The following is a 23419-nucleotide window of genomic DNA, read 5'->3' as shown; positions in this document are numbered from 1 at the left end:
GAAGCATGTTCTGGGTCAGCCCCGTGGCTGTCTGACTGAAACAGAGACAAGAATTGTCAACATGTGGCGTTTCATAGATGATGTCTTTATTATTGGCAGGGCTGTGATGGTTCGGCTAAAGATTTTGTCAAAGAAATTAATAGCAATGCTTTGAACCTAGAGTTCACAGCCCCTATAAGTAATTCTAAAGTTGATTTTCTTGATGTTGAAGTGTATATTTCGAACAACAAAATTATGACTAAAATGCATAGAAAAGTCACGGCAGGCAATTCTATTTTGCATGCACAGGGCAACCACCCTCGCCACCTTATTAAACGTATTCCTTACAGAGAATTTTTAAGAATTCAGAGAATTTGCAATAATGAGGTAGATTTGAATATCTGTCTAGAGGACTCATTTCAAAAATTTCTGGTTAGGGGATATGATAAAAATGAGCTTACAAAATCTCTGAAACAAGTGCTCATCAAAACCCCGATAGCCCCTACAGATTCTGCGGTTTCTACCAGTATGCCAGCAGGAATGAAAGAAAGTGGGGTAGAGAAATCTAAAATTAGACTCTTTTAATTGCCAGGAACGAAAAATTAAACAGATAGTTAAATCTAACTGGCCAATTCTCATGACAGATATTACACTAGCACCCCTGTTGGAAGACCATCCAGCAATAACTTTTCGAAGAGCTCCTTCTATGAGGGATGTACTGGTTAAATCAAGCCCTGAAGTGACTATTAAATCCAATTGGCTATCCAATAGAACTGTTTTTTTTTAAATGCAGCTCTTGCAGAGCATGCAAATTCGAAGTGAATACCACAGAGTATCAAGAAGCTTTTTCTGAAACTATTAGCAAAATTAACAATCATTACACTTGCAAAACTGACCATGCAGTTTACGTCTTACAATGTACTTGCAATTTACAGTACATTGGAAGTACGAAATTGCAAGTGTTTAATCGTATTTTACAGCACTTACGAGCAATAGTTAACTCCGATGCTAGCTATCCAGTAGCGCGTCATTTCAAATTAGTTCATAAGAACAACTTGAACGATTTGAAATACTTTGTTATTGACACGGTCCCCATCTCAAAGAGGGGATAGAGAAAAAAGACTGAGACAATTGGAGAGCCACTATATAGTACTGCTTAATAGCAAAATCCCTAATGGCCTCAACATGGGTGAGGACCTCCATAATTTTCTGTAAATATTTGAATATATATCTTGGAAACTTCCCCTTTTCTTTTTTTTTTTTTCCATAATCTTTTTAAGTTTTGGGTTATGTAGGAAGGTCCAGAATGATGAATTTCCTCTTATATGCAACTTATATTTAATAGCTTTTAGACTTTGGCTTTTAATAATTGTTGCTTTTAGCGTATTTTTTGGTTTTACTGATTTTATGGTTTTACCGAATCTTTGGTGCGCTGAGGATAGTTTATGACTTTCGTAAGGGGTTGCTAATGATCAAATATTCAATGTATTATTATGTTTCCTTTTATCAAGTCAATAACTATATGTGACTATATGTGACTAATGGAATTTTTTATACCATCTCTGTGGAAACTTTCTTTAAAAAAACATCAATTTAAAAAAACATCATTTTAAAAACATCATTTTAAATTGATTTGCCTGCTAGGGTCTGTTATAAGTTATCTCTGTTTGCTCCTTATCCGATACTTGTGCTTGCTGCCATTTGTATGAATATGAATTAGCCGTATTGAAATATTTTTGCACTTTTTTGCACTTGTCACTTTGCACATTAAGACACTTATGCTGCTTTTACCGATCAAGTTCTTGGTAATTTTGCTCACTTAGCATTTTTATGAGTATGCACAAATCCCTTATTTTTAGCACTCTTTATAGATTGTGTGGGTTTTTACAAATATTGTATATAACATCTACCTCTCGCCTCCTTTTTACCATCTTTGATCACATACTATACCACATGTTTTCTTAGGGCACTTGCCCTCTATTGTTGTAACTGTTATATATGTTTAAATGTCTTCGAATTAATAGCTAGATTTATTGCCAATATTATAGAATGTTCTTTCATATTATGAGAGTATCTTTTTTGGCCAGACATTTATGTATGAAAACAGACTGTGGTCAGATAAATAAGTATGTCTTCAATTTCTATGAGGGTCAGGAGGTGGAGTCACAATAGATGTGCACAGTATTTAAATCACCCACGTCTCTGGTTATGTCATGTGATCAAGTCCGGGTTCTCCGGACGAAACGCGTCATGCTGCTGCCCATTCTGGAATAAAGCACGTTTTTTTCAACTTCCATCGTTGTGGTCTGTACCTGCTTGTGCTGGTGTTCGTGTAGATCCATGTGCTGCAGGACTGTGGAGTTCAATATTTATATATTATATATATATATAATTGAAAAAAAGAGTTCACCTCAAGCTGGGATGCACTCACTGGAGGTAAGCTGCCAGAAGAGAGTTGTTGCTTAAAAACACTCAACAGTTCATTTGCGACGCGTTTCAGGCCTTCCGCCCTTTATCATGGCAAACTGTCCCTGAAACCGCAGAACTCTCTTCTGGCAGCTTACTTCCAGCGAGTGCCTCCCAACTTGAGGTGAACTCTTTTTTCAAACATTTACGGCCTGCCTGGTCGTGATGAAGCACCACCGCTATATCTACTGCGGGTCCGCTGCTGTTCACTGGGATGAAATTAGCGTGAGCAGGAGTAGCGTCTTGTGAAGGGGAGCTGTGTGATTTTTAAGGTATGTCACTGTTACAACGCAACTTTTACGTCGTAATGCTGTTACAACGCAGCTTTTACAACGCTGGTTCCATTACATCGGATGCCATTACAACGCAGGATATTACATAGCAGATGCTATTACAACGCATACCATTACATCGTAAGTATTGGTAAGTATATCATTTTTTTTTAATTTTTTTAATATTATATAATTAATTTAATCATTATTAATTTTAAATGAATTAATTTATTTATGTTTTTTAATATTATAAATTAAATATATTAATTTAAGTAATTTTTTTAATAAGTATGAGTATAGGAGTATATGTTTTGGGGTACTGAGGTATATGTTTTGGGGTGTTTGGGTATTTTTAGGTTTTAGGGCAGGGTTTGGGTTTTGGGGTACAGGGGTATTTTTAGGTTTTAGGGCTGGGTTTGGGTTTTGGGGTACAGGGGTGTTTTTAGGTTTTAGGGCTGGGTTTGGGTTTTGGGGTACAGGGGTGTTTTTAGGTTTTAGGGCAGGGTTTGGGTTTTGGGGTACAGGGGTGTTTTTAGGTTTTAGGGCTGGGTTTGGGGTACAGGGGTGTTTTTAGGTTTTAGGGCTGGGTTTGGGTTTTGGGGTACAGGGGTGTTTTTAGGTTTTAGGGCAGGGTTTGGGTTTTGGGGTACAGGGGTGTTTTTAGGTTTTAGGGCTGGGTTTGGGTTTTGGGGTACAGGGGTGTTTTTAGGTTTTAGGGCAGGGTTTGGGTTTTGGGGTACAGGGGTGTTTTTAGGTTTTAGGGCAGGGTTTGGGTTTTGGGGTACAGGGGTGTTTTTAGGTTTTAGGGCTGGGTTTGGGTTTTGGGGTACAGGGGTGTTTTTAGGTTTTAGGGCAGGGTTTGGGTTTTGGGGTACAGGGGTGTTTTTAGGTTTTAGGGCAGGGTTTGGGTTTTGGGGTACAGGGGTGTTTTTAGGTTTTAGGGCAGGGTTTGGGTTTTGGGGTACAGGGGTGTTTTTAGGTTTTAGGGCAGGGTTTGGGTTTTGGGGTACAGGGGTGTTTTTAGGTTTTAGGGCAGGGTTTGGGTTTTGGGGTACAGGGGTGTTTTTAGGTTTTAGGGCAGGGTTTGGGTTTTGGGGTACAGGGGTGTTTTTAGGTTTTAGGGCAGGGTTTGGGTTTTGGGGTACAGGGGTGTTTTTAGGTTTTAGGGCTGGGTTTGGGTTTTGGGGTACAGGGGTGTTTTTAGGTTTTAGGGCTGGGTTTGGGTTTTGGGGTACAGGGGTGTTTTTAGGTTTTAGGGCTGGGTTTGGGTTTTGGGGTACAGGGGTGTTTTTAGGTTTTAGGGCAGGGTTTGGGTTTTGGGGTACAGGGGTATTTTTAGGTTTTAGGGCAGGGTTTGGGTTTTGGGGTACAGGGGTGTTTTTAGGTTTTAGGGCAGGGTTTGGGTTTTGGGGTACAGGTGTGTTTTTAGGTTTTAGGGCAGGGTTTGGGTTTTGGGGTACAGGGGTGTTTTTAGGTTTTAGGGCAGGGTTTGGGTTTTGGGGTACAGGGGTATTTTAGGGTTCAGGGGTAGGGGCAGGTTTGTGTTTTGGGCTAATTAAATTATATTTACGATTTTTAAATTAATTGAAATTTATTTATTAAATTAAATTAATTATATTACATTAATTACATTTTTTAATTAAATTAATTAAATTAAATAAATTATATTAATTAATTTAATTAAATTACATTTTAAAAAATATTTAAATTAAATTAATTTCATTATATTAATTTAATAAAATTAATTACAATTTTTATTAAAATTAAATTAAATAAATAGATTTTATTTTATTAAATTAAATTAATTACTATTTTAAAATGTATTTTAATTACATTAATTAAATTAAATTAATAAAATTAATTTAATTACATTTTTAAAAAAAAGGTATACTTACCTATACTTACGATGTAATGCCATGCGTTGTAATAGCATCTGCTATGTAATGCCATGCGTTGTAATGGCATCCGATGTAATGGATCCTGCGTTGTAAAAATTCCGATGTAACGGAATGCGTTGTAAAAAACCGCGTTGTACTGACACCAATCCGATTTTTAAGCACCTGCAATGACAATATTTTTTAATTCTGTTACAGCGGAACACACCCACCTGGGGAGTGAAGATGAACTACCAGTCCCATAAAGCATTGTGACCGCGATGGAAGGTTTCCAGCCCACATGGGCGTGGTTACTTAAAGGGAGCAGCCTGGTAGCCGTGTTCTGCGGTTTCAGAGACAGTTTGCCATGAAGAAGGGTGGAAGGCCTGAAACGCGTAGTAAATGAACTGTTGAGTGTTTTTAAGCAACAACTCTCTTCTGGCAGCTTCCCTCCAGCGAGTGCATCCCAACTTGAGGCGAACTCTTTTTTTCAAATATATATATATATATATATATATATATATATATATATATATAAATAAATATAAATATATATATATATATATATATATATATATATAGCCTGGGGGACTCAACCTTACAAAAGATCTTTATACTAGTCTATATTAGTAGTAGTTGGGTCCATTTGGGATACATTTTAGGTCAAATTATGCAGTAGTCATTATTTTAAATAGTTTTTACTATTTTTTATAATTATTTATTGTTTTAATGTGATTCATCTTAATGCATTTATACCATGGACTGACATTAAGTTGCGCAGTTATAATGTGTTGGACACCACTTACTGTATTAGGTCCAGGATCCCGCTACTCACTGATGGTAATTAGTAAGTCCTTAAATCTGTGCATAATAGTCTTTCTAATATCCTGTCTGAACTGTAAGAAATTAGATACATGGTATTATTTCCTCGCAGCTATATTATGTCACTCATTGGACATTATGCATTAATTTATGAATGTACACATTGTATTTATACATTGGGGTGCATCAAGTTGTGACATATTTATTAGCTGTTAGGAGTTGGTATACAAAACAAGCTCAAACAATGTATTTTGTCTAATGTTAGTTATTATTTGGGACAACATGCAGTGCAGATTAAGTAACTCAGACAGAACTGGGCGCAGTCTGTGTTAAGGAAGTTAAAATCTGCGATCTATACTATGATTAGTTTTCATTGTTTTATTGACACACCAATCACTTTTTTAATGGGATGTTAGCACTCTAGGTACAGGTTGTTAGTGGGTGTCAGATATGAACAGTACTCTTTTATACAAGTGGATTTAACCCAGAAAGTGTTCTTTTCGAGGTACTGAGATACAAGATATTGCGATTAATTGCACCATCATTTGCACATAATTAGCGTATTTTGCACATGTAAATATGTAATTAGGGATGAATCGTTAGTACAGGTGACATTACTTGACTATTTGGTATTTTACCATGATATATTAAGTTCCTTCCTTTGCTATTCTCAATATTACAAATGTGAAATGTAAAACAGCATTTTTAAATCTGTTCTCTATGTCTACTCCTTGTAACCCAATGAAATGTTAGCAATTGCACTTTAAAAATGGGAGTATCACCTTGTCATGCTGTCATGTGATTAAAGCTCTACGGGCCGAAACGTTATCGCGGCAGCACTGAAATAAAACTTTGGCATCCAATTACTGTGGTCCGTGTCCGTCCCTGCATATGGCAGTGAAGGGAGGCAGCAACGTGTGAGTGACGGAGTTCTGCATATATATATAGGTGACTTGTGAACAGGAATAAAATAACGCTGACACTAAAGATGGTCCATGCTTCGTGATTCCGCTTTCAAAGGCGGTGTTTTTCTGCGAGGATTTGCGGATATATATATATATATATATATATATATATATAAAAAATGATGTAAATGAAATAAAGTACAACCAGCATATAATAATAATGTATATTTTAACAATGTATTATATATACAATTTTTTTAAACCTTTGTAATATGTTTAATAAACCTTGTTTAATTTTATAGTTGTTTATATTTAATCAATTTATCAGTTGTGGCCAGTGCAAGTAAGTAAAGCCCTGCCCCACTCCAGGTGGGGCAGTGGAGTGGGGCAGGGCAGGGGAGAGAAGTTGACAGATGACGGAATAAGTTTTATTTAGTTTTGTAATTTGACCTATTCCGTCATATGTTGACATCCCCCCTCCCACCCCACTCTGCCACCACACCATTGTCCCCCAGCGCTTACCTGAGCCGGTCGCCTCTGCAATTTATAATTTAGTTTAATGTTTTGTAATTGTGTTTTAATATTTTTTATGTTCAGAATAATTACAAATATTTAATATAACTTAAAATATATTTGTATTAATAGTATCACATTATATATATATATATATATATATATATATATATATATGTATATATATATATATATATATATATTACCTACTGGCGATAGCCAGTAGGTATATATAGTTAGGATTTTTTTCCTATGGGATTTTTGAAAATTCTATGTCGAATAACTTTGGCTTATGAGGACAGAATTGGCTGAAATTTTCAGGAAAATGGAACATTTTGTTTCTGAGCAGCCCCTGAAAATTTGGGGGGGTTTCGTCAAGGGGGGGCCGAGAAAAAAGGGGGGTCCCAAAACGTGTTTTTCCCATGCAATTTTCCATAGGGCGGTTGGCCTCACTTTTAGCCTGAACGGCTGAATGGATTTACACCAAACTTGGCAAAATTGTAGGGACTGGTAGCCCGATGTGCCTTTGCTATGTCTCAAGATATAGGCTCCAGTGGTTTTTACGAAAATTAACTTTGAAAAATATATATTGGGCTACATTGGGCTATATATATGTTGGAGCCCAAATGTAGCCCAATGTAGCCCAATGTAGCCCAATGTAGCCCAAAGATGGCCACCAGAGACAAAAAAAAACAAATGTAGCCCAAATATCAGCCAGATGTAGCCCAACTATAGCCCAATGACAGATTGTCCCAGAGTGTTCTAAAGAACAACTAGAGTGCTAACAGTCCTACTTATTACAAAGGTATGGCACACCTGAAGCCATTTTGATTGGAATAAAGTGGTAACTCTTAAAACATTTAATTTAAAAAGGAACAAAATGAGGGGGTTCATTTTGCCATAGAAAGTATGATTAGCGAATATATGACGAAATCCCGCATACCATCAGTCCGCAAATTAAAATAACGAAAACTTTTAGAACGAATATGCCTTTAGCATACACTAAACAACTAAACTACCCTAAACCCTAAAACACTACCCCCAGCATGACCCTACACTACACAAACAGTACAACACTACCCTAAACCCTAAAACACTACCCCCAGCATGACCCTACACTACACAAACACTACAACACTACCCTAAACCCTAAAACATTACCCCCAGCATGACCCTACACTACACAAACACTACAACAGTACCCTAAACCCTAAAACACTACCCCCAGCATGACCCTACACTACACAAACACTACAACACTACCCTAAACCCTAAAACACTACCCCCAGCATGACCCTACACTACGCAAACACTACAACACTACCCAAAACCCTAAAACACTACACCCCAGCATGACCCTACACTACGCAAACACTACAACACTACCCTAAACCCTAAAACACTACCCCCAGCATGACCCTACACTACACAAACACTACAACACAACCCTAAACCCTAAAACACTACCCCCAGCATGACCCTACACTACGCAAACACTACAACACAACCCTAAACCCTAAAACACTACCCCCAGCATGACCCTACACTACGCAAACACTACAACACTAACCTAAATCCTAAAACACTACCCCCAGCATGACCCTACACTACGCAAACACTACAACACTACCCAAAACCCTAAAACACTACACCCCAGCATGACCCTACACTACGCAAACACTACAACACTACCCTAAACCCTAAAACACTACCCCCAGCATGACCCTACACTACGCAAACACTACAACACTACCCAAAACCCTAAAACACTACACCCCAGCATGTCCTACACTACGCAAACACTACAACACTACGCAAACACTACAACACTACCCTAAACCCTAAAACACTACCCTCAGCATGACCCTACACTACGCAAACACTACAACACTACCCTAAACCCTAAAACACTACCCCCAGCATGACCCTACACTACGCAAACACTACAACACTACCCTAAACCCTAAAACACTACCCCCAGCATGACCCTACACTACGCAAACACTACAACACTACCCTAAACCCTAAAACACTACCCCCAGCATGACCCTACACTACGCAAACACTACAACAGTACCCTAAACCCTAAAACACTACCCCCCAGCACGACCCTACACTACGCAAACACTACAACACTACCCAAAACCCTAATACACTACCCCCAGCATGACCCTACACTACGCAAACACTACAACAAAACCCTAAATCCTAAAACACTACCCCCAGCATGACCCTACACTACGCAAACACTACAACACTACCCAAAACCCTAAAACACTACACCCCAGCATGACCCTACACTACGCAAACACTACAACACTACCCTAAACCCTAAAACACTACCCCCAGCATGACCCTACACTACGCAAACACTACAACTCTACTCAAAACACTACCCCCAGCATGACCCTACACTACGCAAACACTACAACACTACCCAAAACCCTAAAACACTACACCCCAGCATGACCCTACACTACGCAAACACTACAACACTACCCTAAACCCTAAAACACTACCCCCAGCATGACCCTACACTACGCAAACACTACAACACTACCCTAAACCCTAAAACACTACCCCCAGCATGACCCTACACTACGCAAACACTACAACACTACCCTAAACCCTAAAACACTACCCCCAGCATGACCCTACACTACGCAAACACTACAACACTACCCTAAACCCTAAAACACTACCCCCAGCATGACCCTACACTACACAAACACTACAACACTACCCTAAACCCTAAAACACTACCCTCAGCATGACCCTACACTACGCAAACACTACAACACTACCCAAAACCCTAAAACACTACCCCCAGCATGACCCTACACTATGCCAACACTACAACACTACCCAAAACCCTAAAACACTACCCCCCAGCATGACCCTACACTACGCCAACACTACAACACTACCCAAAACCCTAAAACACTACCCCCAGCATGACCCTACACTACGCAAACACTACAACACTACCCAAAACCCTAAAACACTACACCTCAGCATGACCCTACACTACGCAAACACTACAACACTACCCAAAACCCTAAAACACTACCCCCAGCATGACCCTACACTACGCAAACACTACAACACTACCCAAAACCCTAAAACACTACCCCCAGCATGACCCTACACTACGCAAACACTACAACACTACCCTAAACCCTAAAATACTACACCCCAGCATGACCCTACACTACGCAAACACTACAGCACTACCCAAAACCCTAAAACACTACCCCCAGCATGACCCTACACTACGCAAACACTACAACACTATCCTAAACCCTAAAACACTACGCCCAGCATGACCCTACACTACCCAAACACTACAACACTACCCTAAACCCTAAAACACTAGCCCCAGCATGACCCTACACTACGCAAACACTACAACACTACCCTGAACCCTAAAACACTACCCCCAGCATGACCCTACACTACGCAAACACTACAACACAACCCTAAACCCTAAAACACTACCCCCAGCATGACCCTACACTAAACAACCACCACAACTCTACACTACACTAACACAACACTACACTACACAACACTACACTACACTACACAATCACTAACCCACGAAAAAATTAACACAAACCCACTTACCTCTCTCGTCATCGTGGTTTTCACAACGCAAATGCATTTACCATACATGCCTTTAAAACGTAATTCTTTGTAAAGGCATGCGCGATAAATGCACATGCGTTTTGAAAAAATGCGGGATAATGGTATGCGAGCTCAATGACCTTGCGGGATAATGGTATGCGGACTGAAAGTCTGCGGGATAAAAAATGTGGTAAAATGGCTGCAAACCATGATTAGCAGCAGACTTCCCTGGTGAGCACTAGCTTTACTACAGTGATCTAATGAGCAACTAGAGTGCTAACATTCAGAATTTATGGCAAATGTGTGACACATCTGAATGCCTTCTTGATAGAACCAAAGTAAACAAGCATTGAAAATGCAATAGATCTCGCCCTCGTTTAAGTTAAAGCCATTCTGTTTGTAATGAGGTGGCTTTTTAGCTTTGCTTTTATTAGTGTTTTTAAAACTTTCATGTAAATAACATGCATATGTATGCATATATGTATATGTATGCATGCATTTATATTTATATAGATATGCAGATTACATATGTTTATATATGTATATTACCTACTGGCGATAGCCAGTGGGTATATATAGTTAGGATTTTTTCTCTATGGGATTTCTGAAAATTCTATGTCTAATAACTTTGGCGTTTGTGGACGGAATTGGCTGATTTTCAGGAAAATGGCACATTTCTTTTTTGAGCAGCCCCTGAAAATTTGGTGGGGTTTCATCAAGGGGGGGCCGAGAACAAAGGGGGGTCCCAAAACGCGTTTTTCCCATTCATTTTTCCATAGGGCGGTTGGACTCACTTTTAGCTCGAACGGCTGAATAGATTTACATGAAACTTGGCAAAATTGTAGATATGGTTTGCCCGATGTGCCTTTGCTATGTCTCAATTTATGTGCTCCAGTGGATTTTGAGAAATTAACGTTTAAAAAAATATATATATCTGTGACAGCGCTCTGGTTAGCGCCCCGGTTCGCGTACCTGACGCGTAACGGAACTTCGCGAAGCGAATCTGATTGGCTCTCCGGTGTCTGTCAACATTCTAAACAAACCGGGAGCGGCCGCCATCTTGTCTCTCGGTACGATCGAGAGACAAGATGTGGTGAAAAACGAAGGGGGAAATGAAGGAAAGGGGGCAAGGTAGACCACTCCTGACCCCTAGGATTGATGAGGGGGATATTAAAGTGCCCCGCGGGGCAAAAATTTTTGTGATTTTACGCCGTAGAGGCGCGTCCCGGTACGCGAACCAGGCAGCTCACCGGGCAGCTAACCGGGCAGCTAACCGGCAGCGTAGCTGTCAACATTGTAAACAGTCCGGAGCGGCCGCCATCTTGTCTCTCGGTAGGTTCGAGAGACAAGATGTGGTGAAAAAAGAAGGGGGAAATGAAGGAAAGGGGGCAAGGTAAACCCCTCCTGACCCCCTAGGATTGATGAGGGGGATATTAAAGTCCCCCGCGATTTTTCGCGGTAGAGGCGCTTCCCGGTACGCGAACCGGGCAGCTAACCGGCAGCGTAACGGGAGTCCGCCATCTTGTGTTTTTGGAGCGTCCGGTTCGCGTACCGGGTAGCGTCCCGGTAAGCGTAACAAGGGGAAAACCAAGAGAAACAGTAAAAAAAAAATTAAGGGAATAGATTTCCAGCAAACTTGGCAAAATTGTAGGGACTGTTTGTTTGATGTGCCTTTGCAAGGCCTCAAGATATGTGCACGTGTGTATTTTGTCTAATTAAGGTTAAAAAAAATATATATATCTGTAAGCGTGCTCCGGCACGCTTACGTTACGGGTTTTGTTTGCGCTGCAGAACCGATACGTCACGGTTATGCGACGCGTCATGAGGCGTCTCACGTGGCTGCGTGATACGTCACGTAATAAAGAATATATTTTACAGCTATAGATATTAGCTTTTAAAAAACCAATGAAATTCACTGAAAAAACCATAGGTTATAGAACATATTTAGTGAGGAATTTGCATTTACAAAACCTTGAAAATTCACTGAAAAAACCATAGGTTAGAGACCATATATAGTTAGCTGGACATTTTATTGACATAAAACCAATGAAATTCCATATATAGTTAGTTGCACTAACTATATATCGCGCACCCGCAATCCACTGCTGATGATGTCACATATTACATCATTCATGACATGGTCAGTGACATCACTGATGACATCACTGATGACATCTCAAATGACATCACTGATGACATCACTGATGACATCTCAAATGACATCAGTGATGACATCATGACACACCAATACCAGTTACTACATACGCACTCACTGATTCCTACGTCTACACACACATTCACTCATTCACCCATACAATCACTCATACATACAGTCACTCATTATTACAACACTATCATATGCACTCATACACCTATGCAGACACTCACACACTGCCACTCATCCATGGAGTTACTCACACACCTAGTCAGTCCTGTAAAGAATCAATCACACTTCCATGTCCTCATCTATACAGTTAAACACAGAACACCATACTTCAGTGACATCACTGATGACATCACTGATGACATCTCAAATGACATCACTGATGACATCTCAAATGACATCACTGATGACATCATGACACACCAATACCAGTTACTACATACGCACTCACTGATTCCTACGTCTACACACACATTCACTCATTCACCCATACAATCACTCATACATACAGTCACTCATTATTACAACACTATCATATGCACTCATACACCTAGTCAGTCCTGTGAAGAATCAATCACACTTCGATTTCCTCATCTATACAGTTAAACACAGAACACCATACTTTTCACACATATACTAACACATACTTACTCTCTTATACAATCACTGATACAAGTACACATTGATATGCACAGAGTCACACACCTCCCAGCCAGCCACACACACACTCAGTCTTCCATACATCCACTCATTCTTCAATATGTAAAACATATTTAAACTTTACAAAAACACACAGACACTAGATGATGTCATTTGAGATGTCATCAGTGATGTCATCAGTGATGTCATTTGAGATGTCATCAGTGATGTCATCAGTGATGTCACTGACCATGTCATGAATGATGTAATATGTGACATCATCAGCAGTGGATTGCGGGTGCGCGATATATAGTTAGTGCAACTAACTATATATGGAATTTCATTGGTTTTATGTCAATAAAATGTCCAGCTAACTATATATGGTCTCTAACCTATGGTTTTTTCAGTGAATATATATATGCATGTATAGAAATGTATATATAAATATATATATATATGTTTGTGTGTTTTATATGAGTGTATATTTATATATATTTTTAAATATTTAGAATCATTTAATTAAAATTATTTTAATGTTATTTGTTAGAATATTTTGGATTTACTATTTTATACTATATATAATGAAAATCTATATTTTTGTATTATTTTTTGCAATATTAGTGTGAACGATATTTTTGTTCTGATACTTTTTGTACTTACCATTATAAGTATAGATAGGGAGCTGATATTTTTTACATCAATATTTTTGGCGATTGTATGTCGGAATCATGCATGAGTTTAGAATTCATGGCTTTTTAATGCCAGCATTAGTATGAACGCTTCCTAACGACTTGTTCTTTTTGCATGCAAGTCATTACAACAACTTGCCTTAGGGGGTGCTGGATTTTGGATTAGTATTATTTAATAATCCAATTCCAGTCTGGGCAACAGTTTGGAAGGTATTGGACTTTAAATCCAACACCTCCCCACCAATGCGCCTCCTTAGCAAGACGTTGTAATAAATTGCATGCTAAACAAATGCATGTTAACGACACGTTCGTTCTATTGCCGACGCTGGAAAAGCACAGCTTGATTTTGGTGTTGTGTTAAAGACTGTTTCCCATTTTTCACATGATATTTGTGTAGCATGATATTTGTTGTTCCAATATTATGTCAGAATTTCTAGCTTTGCGCCATAGGGAAACCTGCACAAAACGAATCCTTAGAGGCATTTCCCTCTTTCTATATGTGCAGAATGTAGAACACATGGAAAGCGGAAATAATGTGGAGAAATCAGGATATTTCGCCTCACTTGGGAAGGCGAAGCATTTTGGCACTTTCCCAGGTTTACAAGTACATCTGGGAATGCACCAAAATCCATGGATGGATGCATGTGCTTGCCCTTGCTCCATCCATGGAACGCCTCCCAAGTTCAAATGTAACGCAATGCAGTACAAGCACCTAGAAGGCCACACAAATCTGGCCTTGCATGACTTTGTAAATATCACTGAAGCCTTGCCTTGTCCTTGTGTCTCCTTGCGTGACTCAAGGACAATAAAAAGGCTTCATATAGTTGGGCCTTTGTACTTTTGGCCAGGTATGCTCATAGTTACATTTGGCTTCTTGCCAAAAGATTGGTAAGTCAGGAGAGAAGACCAAGACACCATTAGTACCACTGCCAGAAGTAGGCATTCAATTCTAGGAAGTGGATATTGACATTGTTGGTCCATTTGACCCCCCCCCCCCACCAGCATCAAACAACAACTAAATATTGGTTATGGTACATCATGCCACTAGGTATTCAGAGGGGCTATCTCAGAAGAGGACAACTGGTAGTGTAGTAAATAGAGCATTTCTAGGAATATTTTTGAGACGTGTATGACCTAAGACTGATATCTGACAACGGAACACCATTTTTGTCCTCTTACATTAAAGAGAAATGGGAGTAATCTGGTATGACCTATCACTGCTCCATGGATTACTCCCCACAGACCAACGGTTGGTAGAAATGTTTCACAAGATCCTGATGAGCATGATGGGAACTTTGGCATAGAGCCTGAGGAAGGAGTGGGATCTTGTTTTACCATGCCTTGTATTGTCTACAGAAATATTCTACAAAAAGAAGTTGGGTAGGGCCCTCTGAACTTCTGTTTGGGCACCCATCTGGCCCTTGTCGTGGGTGCGGGGCTTTAGGAGAGGATTATGTGCTCTTGGTAAGCATTTCACAGCGTCCAGGTGTGGCCCACGATTGGGCCCGTCCGGTCCAAGGGGGTGTGCTGGTCTCTTCTCTTCTCAACCCATTCCTAGGCTTGCTCAGTGGTCTTGAAAAAGTATGCCTTATTAACACTAGCACTTAGCACTAGAAGCAGAAGTGCTTAGCAGTGGGGGACTCCAGTGTCACATTAAGCTGATTCCTTCAGGAACTTCAGGACCATGAATTATGTCTTCTGCAGCACCTGTAAGCCAAGCAACAAACAGAATTAGTGAAATATGGACAATAGAAGAAAGTAACCAATGTAACTCAAGTGAAGTTGTCATCATCATCATCCCAAATGATTAACAGTAGTGCATCCAAAAACATTACATAGAAAAGATTAGTTTGTGTCCCTCCAAAGCCATGTTGGGAACCCTATTGGAGATAGAAGATGCGAGGAAAAATACACAAACATTAAAGAATTGCTGGTGGCTTATGGGGACTCCAAAATTGTAAAAATGACTAAAAAACACATTGTGCTAAAATCAGCCCCAGGCATAAATAAATATATCAGGAAAAAAAGAAAGATATGAATAAAAATGTCATGGGCCTCTTATATCAATGGTCCTAGGAAATGGTTTTTAAAAGTGGTATAAAGGAATTGAAGCACACACTGGCCTCACAAAATAGTGGAAGCAACTACATCCACCACATGTCCACTGATAAAGAAGGCATGGAGACAAAGACAAAAGGGCCACCAAGCACACACATACACTGACGGGCTTCACAAGATGGTGGGCACAACATGGCCACATAAGAAGGAGGCACTGAGAACACACACACACACACTGGCTACACACAATAGTCACCACAGCATGGCCATGAAAGAAAGGGAGAACAAAGTAGACAGTTTCCCTGTAATGCCTGGTGCACCCTCCCTGGACAAAACATGTTGTGGCAGTACAGGGGATTGCTTGCAAAGATATTATCAGCATGCAGACAATAAAAAACGTTTTCATTTCATCCACAGCTATCCACAATCACTAAAATATTTTTTCTAAAATATATAGCACAGCAGCAGTGAAAATGTAAAATGTATCACATCTCAAAAATACTCCCAAGACCAGGTGCAGGGCAGACTAGGCCCTAAACAGTAAAACAACATAACAGTAAAATGGTAAACAAACCAGTATACATTTTTAAAAAAACACACAAAAATTAAGAAACATTATACTTCATTTAATCCTACAAAATGAATGCTGCATGCCCTCCCTCTAACAACAAAAACTTTCCAAATTGCTCCATTGAACTTACATGATTTCGCCCAAAAGGTTAAGATTACATTGGTGTGGATACAGCAAATATTGCAAACTAAGAGAGAGAGAGTGATGTTTTCCCTCCTCAACCCAAATCAAACGTGACCATGGTTTAGACCAAGCAGAGAAGAGCAAGTTGGTACTGTGTGTACAACAGCCTCTGAGTGTATTAATTCCTTCCTCTTTAAATAAAAATGCTTTTTGCACTGCAAAAATACCCAAAAGGTCCATTCGGGTAAGAATTGAACTTGCAAATGCATTTTGAGTTGATATTCCATCCACTCGAGTAGAAAATCTACTTGAAATGCTGTACGACGACCATACGTGTTAAAGTACTTTTGTTCACGTTCTCAAAAAGACCACTGAATGTTCAGTTTGCTGTTCGTAACAAGACAAACATAAGCATTCACTCTCTCATATTCAATAAATCTGTGGGACCCAGAGGTCCGATTTGGAGAATGGGTTATGCAACATGGCATTACAATCGGTAATTATGTGTCACAAGAGTAATGCAGAATTACTGAATTTCTCCAATCATGCTGGAGTAATTAAAATTATGCCCAGCCATTTTCAAGATCCATAACTAAAGACAGTAATCCATTCTAACCCAATGGTGCGCTTGATATACTTTTTACGCAAAAAAAATTGTCTTGGCTTTCTCGATAATACTGCAAGTAAACTTTTACTGCTCAGTTCAAACACTAACTTTCCAAATAAAGTTGTTTTACACTTTCTGCATTATCATTATCTAGTACATGCTACATGCGTTAACCCCTCAACCACATTAAGCTTCATTTTTTGTTTTTCTGCTTTCTTTTTCAATTATAATGAAAGAGTTCCATCAAGCTAGAAGATGAAATCTGGAATCCGAAGGACAAAGACTGAGAACTGCACACAAGTAAGCTCTTGACGAGGAATCAACAGGCAAAGCATGGGGTTGGTCATGGTCATAAGAGCAGCTTTTATATTACAGTACCCAAGATGACTTCTGAGAATTCAACATCCAGTGAAATGGTGCACTGTGCCTCAGCAATAACAGAATAAACCTGAAATAGAAGCAGAGCCATCACAAATGTGCAAACCGGTAGGCCACTGTGTAAGTCGACTTCATGCTGATGTCCGCAGTCCATCCAGAGAAAATAACTGGGGTTAGCTCCACAGTAATTACTAAAGCAGAGAGTGGTAGTAGAGAGGCATGCAGTATTGCTGGTCTTGACAGTGCATGACTTAGATACAAGGGACAGCTTGCCAGGGAAGAACAAGAATTACAGGATGTCAGACTGAGTTCAGAAATGCACCATAGCAGAGCTTGCTAAAATGTTAGACTTGAGTGTGATTGAACTTCCCATAATCTATTGGGTCAGTCTAGTAGTACTGGTGCCCAAGCAATGATCCAGAGAATTTCACTTTTGTCTGTATACCTGGTTCTCAATGAGGTGGCTAAGATGGATTCACAACTCGTTCCCAGGGCTGATGAGCTAGTGGAATGGCTGGCTCTCAATATGTGATTACTTTTGGTCAAACTACTGGCTACTTGGAGACCGTATGTGTTCCTACTGTCAAAGAGAAGACTTCATTCTCTGTGCCTAAGGTATTGTACCAGTTTAGGGCAGATGGGTCTCAGGAATGCTCCTACCAACTTTTTAGTGCTTAGTGAACTACATTATCTCAGGGATGGAGGAGTTCTGTGTAGCCTATCTTTACAATACTGGAACCATTAACAATTTGTGGTGGATCACTTTGTTAAATGGTACAAAATGTATGTTGTGAAGCTAGCCTCTACTTCTCTTTAAATTGTGTCTACCAGTCCCCATTTTGTGTTTCTGCGAGGACTTTTGCAAAGTCAGAAGTTACGTGTTCACTGAAAGCTGGTTGTGTCGATAATACTTACGTGCCAGAGTAAAGACCCTGCCCAACTGAAAGGCCCCAAGCACGCAGATGTTCCTATCTACAATCCCACTAACGCCTGTACCCACAACTGCCTATCTATGAAAGCGACGTGGGAGGGGGTTTATCAGGATTCAACAGTTCAGCATGTAAGCATTATACAAATGGGTTTTGTAAGGGATTGTGAAAGCATTATGTAACAATGACAAGGGGTTTTAGTGCTTGTCTTACTGTACCAAAATTGTATAAATACCAGGTTTGAAACCATGCAGTGTCTGTATGATGGAGCCCGCTAATCAGATGTAAAAACTCGTGTTTTGTTCCACTCCAGTGTTGATCCTCATTTTGTGAACCAGTAGACTAAGGGTGTCCCTGCACCAGTGAGACAGGTAAAAATCTCACTTCTACAATTGGCGCTGGCAACGTGGAACCCCATTAAAGACCGCAGCTGGACTAGAAGGAGGTCGCTCTGACGAGACAGCAACACCAAGGGGCACCCTGCAGAGGAGGCTTAGTTCTCGCAGCTGAGGTGACTTTCAGCTAATCTACCTGACCTTCGTGAGGGCTGTGTGTCTCAACTCACGCTCTTTGGTTGGCATTTTGGAGGTGATCTATTGATCCGAGGAGTAGCAGGTGGGAGTTGGAGAATTGCGATCAGGTGGGATCGAAATGGTTGTCTGTGTTGGGTTTGCAAATGTTTTAGATAGGTAATGTGAGAATTTTTTCTCATTTTTTGGTTTTTGGTATGAGAGTTTCTTGACAAAATTGTTAAGAAGAAATTTGGTAAACATGCCTGTTTTGAGCACACTTCGTGCATTATGTTGTTGTTGCAACAAAAAAATAGAATTTTGGAAGAAAGACAGCCAGCGCCTCTAGAAGGCACTCTGAATTATGAAATGTACATTAAATACAGTATTTCTTCCATACTGTTTAGCACATTGTGGAACAAATATATGAAGGCATATAGTAATTTACAGTGGCCACTTAATGGTATCTTTGAATTGAATACATTGCAATATGTAGAAGAACAGCTTTTTAAAAAGAAAAGTAGGCAGAGTATGTTTGATGCCGTAGGGTTATGGAGAAAACAAATTAAACAGAAACAGATTAAAGAAGAAAAGAATAGGAAGAAATTTAAAGAACAGACTATTGTACAGAAAATTAAAGAATTACAATTAAAAGCACAAGAAGAGAGAGTAGAAAGTGATGAGAGAAGAGTTAAATTTTAAATACCAAAAGTATATATGGCCAGGGCACTCCCTGGTTGCCTGAAGGCTGTGGCAGCAACTGCCATTTCAATCAGACAATCGGCAGGACTTGTACTGGATCATAAATTGACGGTTTTTGTTCCCATTCAGTTGATGTATTATTGAATCAGACTAAGACACAACTTTTGACGAGTGCTCGTCTTACTGGGTACAAACTCACTTTGTTAGCACCACACATTACACTTAAACGCTGCCTGACCTTGAATCCAGCTACTTTGTTGCCATTGCCCTCTGAGCTGATGATTGTATTTTTACCACTGAAAAACAAACAAAGGGTCGAGTGGACCTGGCTGACTTGCTCAGGGTGAATTGTATGTAGATGGATCTTGTTTTAAGCTACCCGATGGCACCAAAACTGCAGCTTATGTTATTACTATACTGCAGGAGACAGCATAGAGAGTTAGTTCAAAATTTGCTGACTGCATTAACATTACCAAAGTGAGTGGCTACTGTTAAGTGTAGTGTGAACCAGAAAGTAGTAGATGGTGTTAATTATCAGATTTCTGATGAGGATGTACATTTTAAAATGGCTCAACAAGAGACAGCTATAGCAGAAATGACCGTTGAAAAATTACTTTCTGATTTGAAAGAAATAATAAACACAGAAGTAAGGGAGTTCACAAGGAAAGGTGTAAGATTAATAAAACATTCAGAGCATGTCTTATTCAAATTAAAATCAGATGACGTGTTCAAGAACACCATCAGTTGCAGACATATTACTAATAATTGGAGATGAACTGAGTAAAGTATTTTTGATGGAATTGATTGGAAGTTTATGTAACTTTCTGATCACAGATTCACAGAAACTAAATGAAAATAACAGAATAATGCAGGATTGTAGCAGTGTAGCTTTTTTAGGTTGTCCTATGGTACCAAATCCAGCCAATATAATTTTTTTTCACATTCCATGTGCTGAAGATTGCCTTACTGTCAAGTTCATGTCACAGTGCTATTGCATGAGAATAGTCAGGAATTCTGTCAAAAAGAAGATAAACATTTGGGACACATAATTGGAAAAGGAGATAGAAAGGTGTCACCAGAGAGAGTGGAAATAATTCACCAGATGAATCCACCTCAAATTCAGAAAGAAGTCAGGATGTTTTTGGGGAATGGTTGGCTGCTGTGGTGATTGGTTACCAAACTTTTCCTTAGTGGCTAAGCCTTTACTGAGGCTGACACACAAGGATATGTCTGATCCATATATGCTTCCATTGGACAAGAATTGCACAAAAGCATTCCCAGAGTTGAAAGAGAAAAGGTGTTGCGCCCTGGCACTAGGAGTGCAAGTTTACTTATTTTTAAATACACCTATTTGCAGTGAGGGCGAGGGTTGCACTTTCTCAGTGCCTGTTCAAAAACATGAATGTGTTCAAAGGTCTGTGACATATTTTCCAATGACCCTTGACCCCATGTCACAGAAATGCCCAGCTGCCTTAATTTAGTAGCTATGGTAAATGTCAGTCACAAAAAAAGAAAATAATGATAAAATGTCCGATTGTTCAAAAGGTTCCTTCCTTTGTGAAGTTGTTTTGGGAAAATACTGTGACCAAGAAATGTTTGAATTCAAATGTATTGAGCTTACAGCCAACAAATGAAATTGTTTGTGATGAAACTGAACCTGAATGTTTAGGTGCCATGAATAAAGCCAAGGTTAGACTTTAATGATGAACGTCTGATTGAGCTCAGCAATGTCCATTTTGTAGATTGCCCATGTTTTAAAGATAACAATGACAGATTAGGAGCAGCACATGCTGTGCTCTCTATACATTATGTTGTCAAAGCTTCATGGCTTTCAGTAGTTCCCTCAGCCCAAAATTCGAAATTGATTGCCCTTACCATAACATGCAGTATAACTTCTCAAATGGGAGTCATTATTGTCATGAGAGGCAAATGCTAATTCAGTTGTACAATATTGTGTCCTGTTAGCATATACATTCAATGGAATTTTCACAGGTGAGTCTGAAAAGTATACTGTTTATTTAATGCTGACATTAGTAAAGAACTAAAAGAGGTACAAGCAAATGTTTTAGAAGCAGAACAACAAGGTTGTATCAGAACAAAATCTGAGAAAAATGACAACTGTATAGTAGCAAATGTGTTATTGCAAAAATTGATGCCGAGATATAGATTGCCAGTTTCTCTGAAATCAGATCATAATGAGGTCTCAAAGATGATGTGTGCAAAACCACAGATTGGACATAGATTGGATTGTAGCTATCTGCCTGACGTTTCAAGCACAATAAAGCAACACAAAGACAGCACAGAGTTACACTTTGCAAAAGACTGTGTTTCAGCATCACTGAAGTGGCTTGAATATGTACATGCAAATGCACTTGTGAAAAACACTGATGAAAAGACTAGTCATTTCTGTAAAGGTCTGGCTGATGTGAAGTGTGCAGTTTCGCACCAGATTGCAGCGGCTACACAAGATCTGCATAATGGTTGGTGCCAAAACTTTGACTAGAGAGATGCTGTGAAATGGAAAGGCCTGTTCCAAATGATCCTGGCAAAGACTGTTGTGAAATGTGGTGGCCTTCCAAATTGGGTAAATGCCTCTCACACACTATGGTCCTGTGTCCCCCCTGATACAACAGCTCCTCTTCAAGAAAAGATGCCAGAAGTGGTCAAAAGCCAACAGCAGAGGGTCAGTCAAGCTGTAAGGGAACACACAGTCTGAAGCAGCACTAAAGCAAACTGCACTGGAAAAGCAGAAAGTGAAAGCGGACTCAGATGAAAGTGGTGTCAAAGGGATGAATGAGTCAGGTGCAGCCTCTGAAGGAAAAATTAGGGCTGTGGGCCTACCAGTGGAGGTAGAAAAAAGCTGGCTGAAAGGGAATCCAAACTGTATGCAGTGTTCCCTTGAAAAATCACCCATATCTGAAACATCTGAAACTGATCAAAGTGAAAATAAAAGTGAAAGGCTTGGATTGAAAACGTGCAAAGGATTGATGGTGCTCTGTCAGAGTTTCTCAGCACCCAAGTGGTCAAAAGGCATGGAAAAAAGTACAGAATTATTAAAGATTTCTAACTGTGCACAGCTAATTTAACCAAGGATTTTGATGGATGCCGTGCTCCTTGGGATTGCTCCCGGCTCGGAAGTAAATATATAACTTATGGATAGCACTGGCGCAAATTATGCGAGAGTGACTCCCAGGGCACTGGTCTGTAACTGCTGAAATCTTCAGCTCAATTTCTCAATAAAGTTTGTCAATAAAGTTTTGTTCAACAACGGTTTCAATTATAAAAGAAACTTTTTCCCTTTTGGTTTTTCCTTCAAGGTATTTTATTCATACTTTGAAATTTCATCAATGTTTCTGTGAATTACTATTATAGTGATGTTTCAATATCATATGTTCTCTTCATTTTTCAATCATGAAATAAAGTTAACAATCCGTGAATGTTCCAATACATTTCGCCCATCGGGCTTCATCAGGGAAATCTACAACATGAAAATATATCTATCACCAATCAGCAATCAATAACATATTCAGTAACATAAATCAAAGCTAAAAAAATATAATACAGTGAAATCTATTGGATGATAAGTACGATG

Source organism: Lissotriton vulgaris, chromosome 8 (genome assembly GCF_964263255.1).
Source record: "Lissotriton vulgaris chromosome 8, aLisVul1.2, whole genome shotgun sequence".
NCBI classification, from domain to species: Eukaryota; Metazoa; Chordata; class Amphibia; order Caudata; family Salamandridae; genus Lissotriton; species Lissotriton vulgaris.
Note: the sequence above shows the minus strand (reverse complement) of the source record.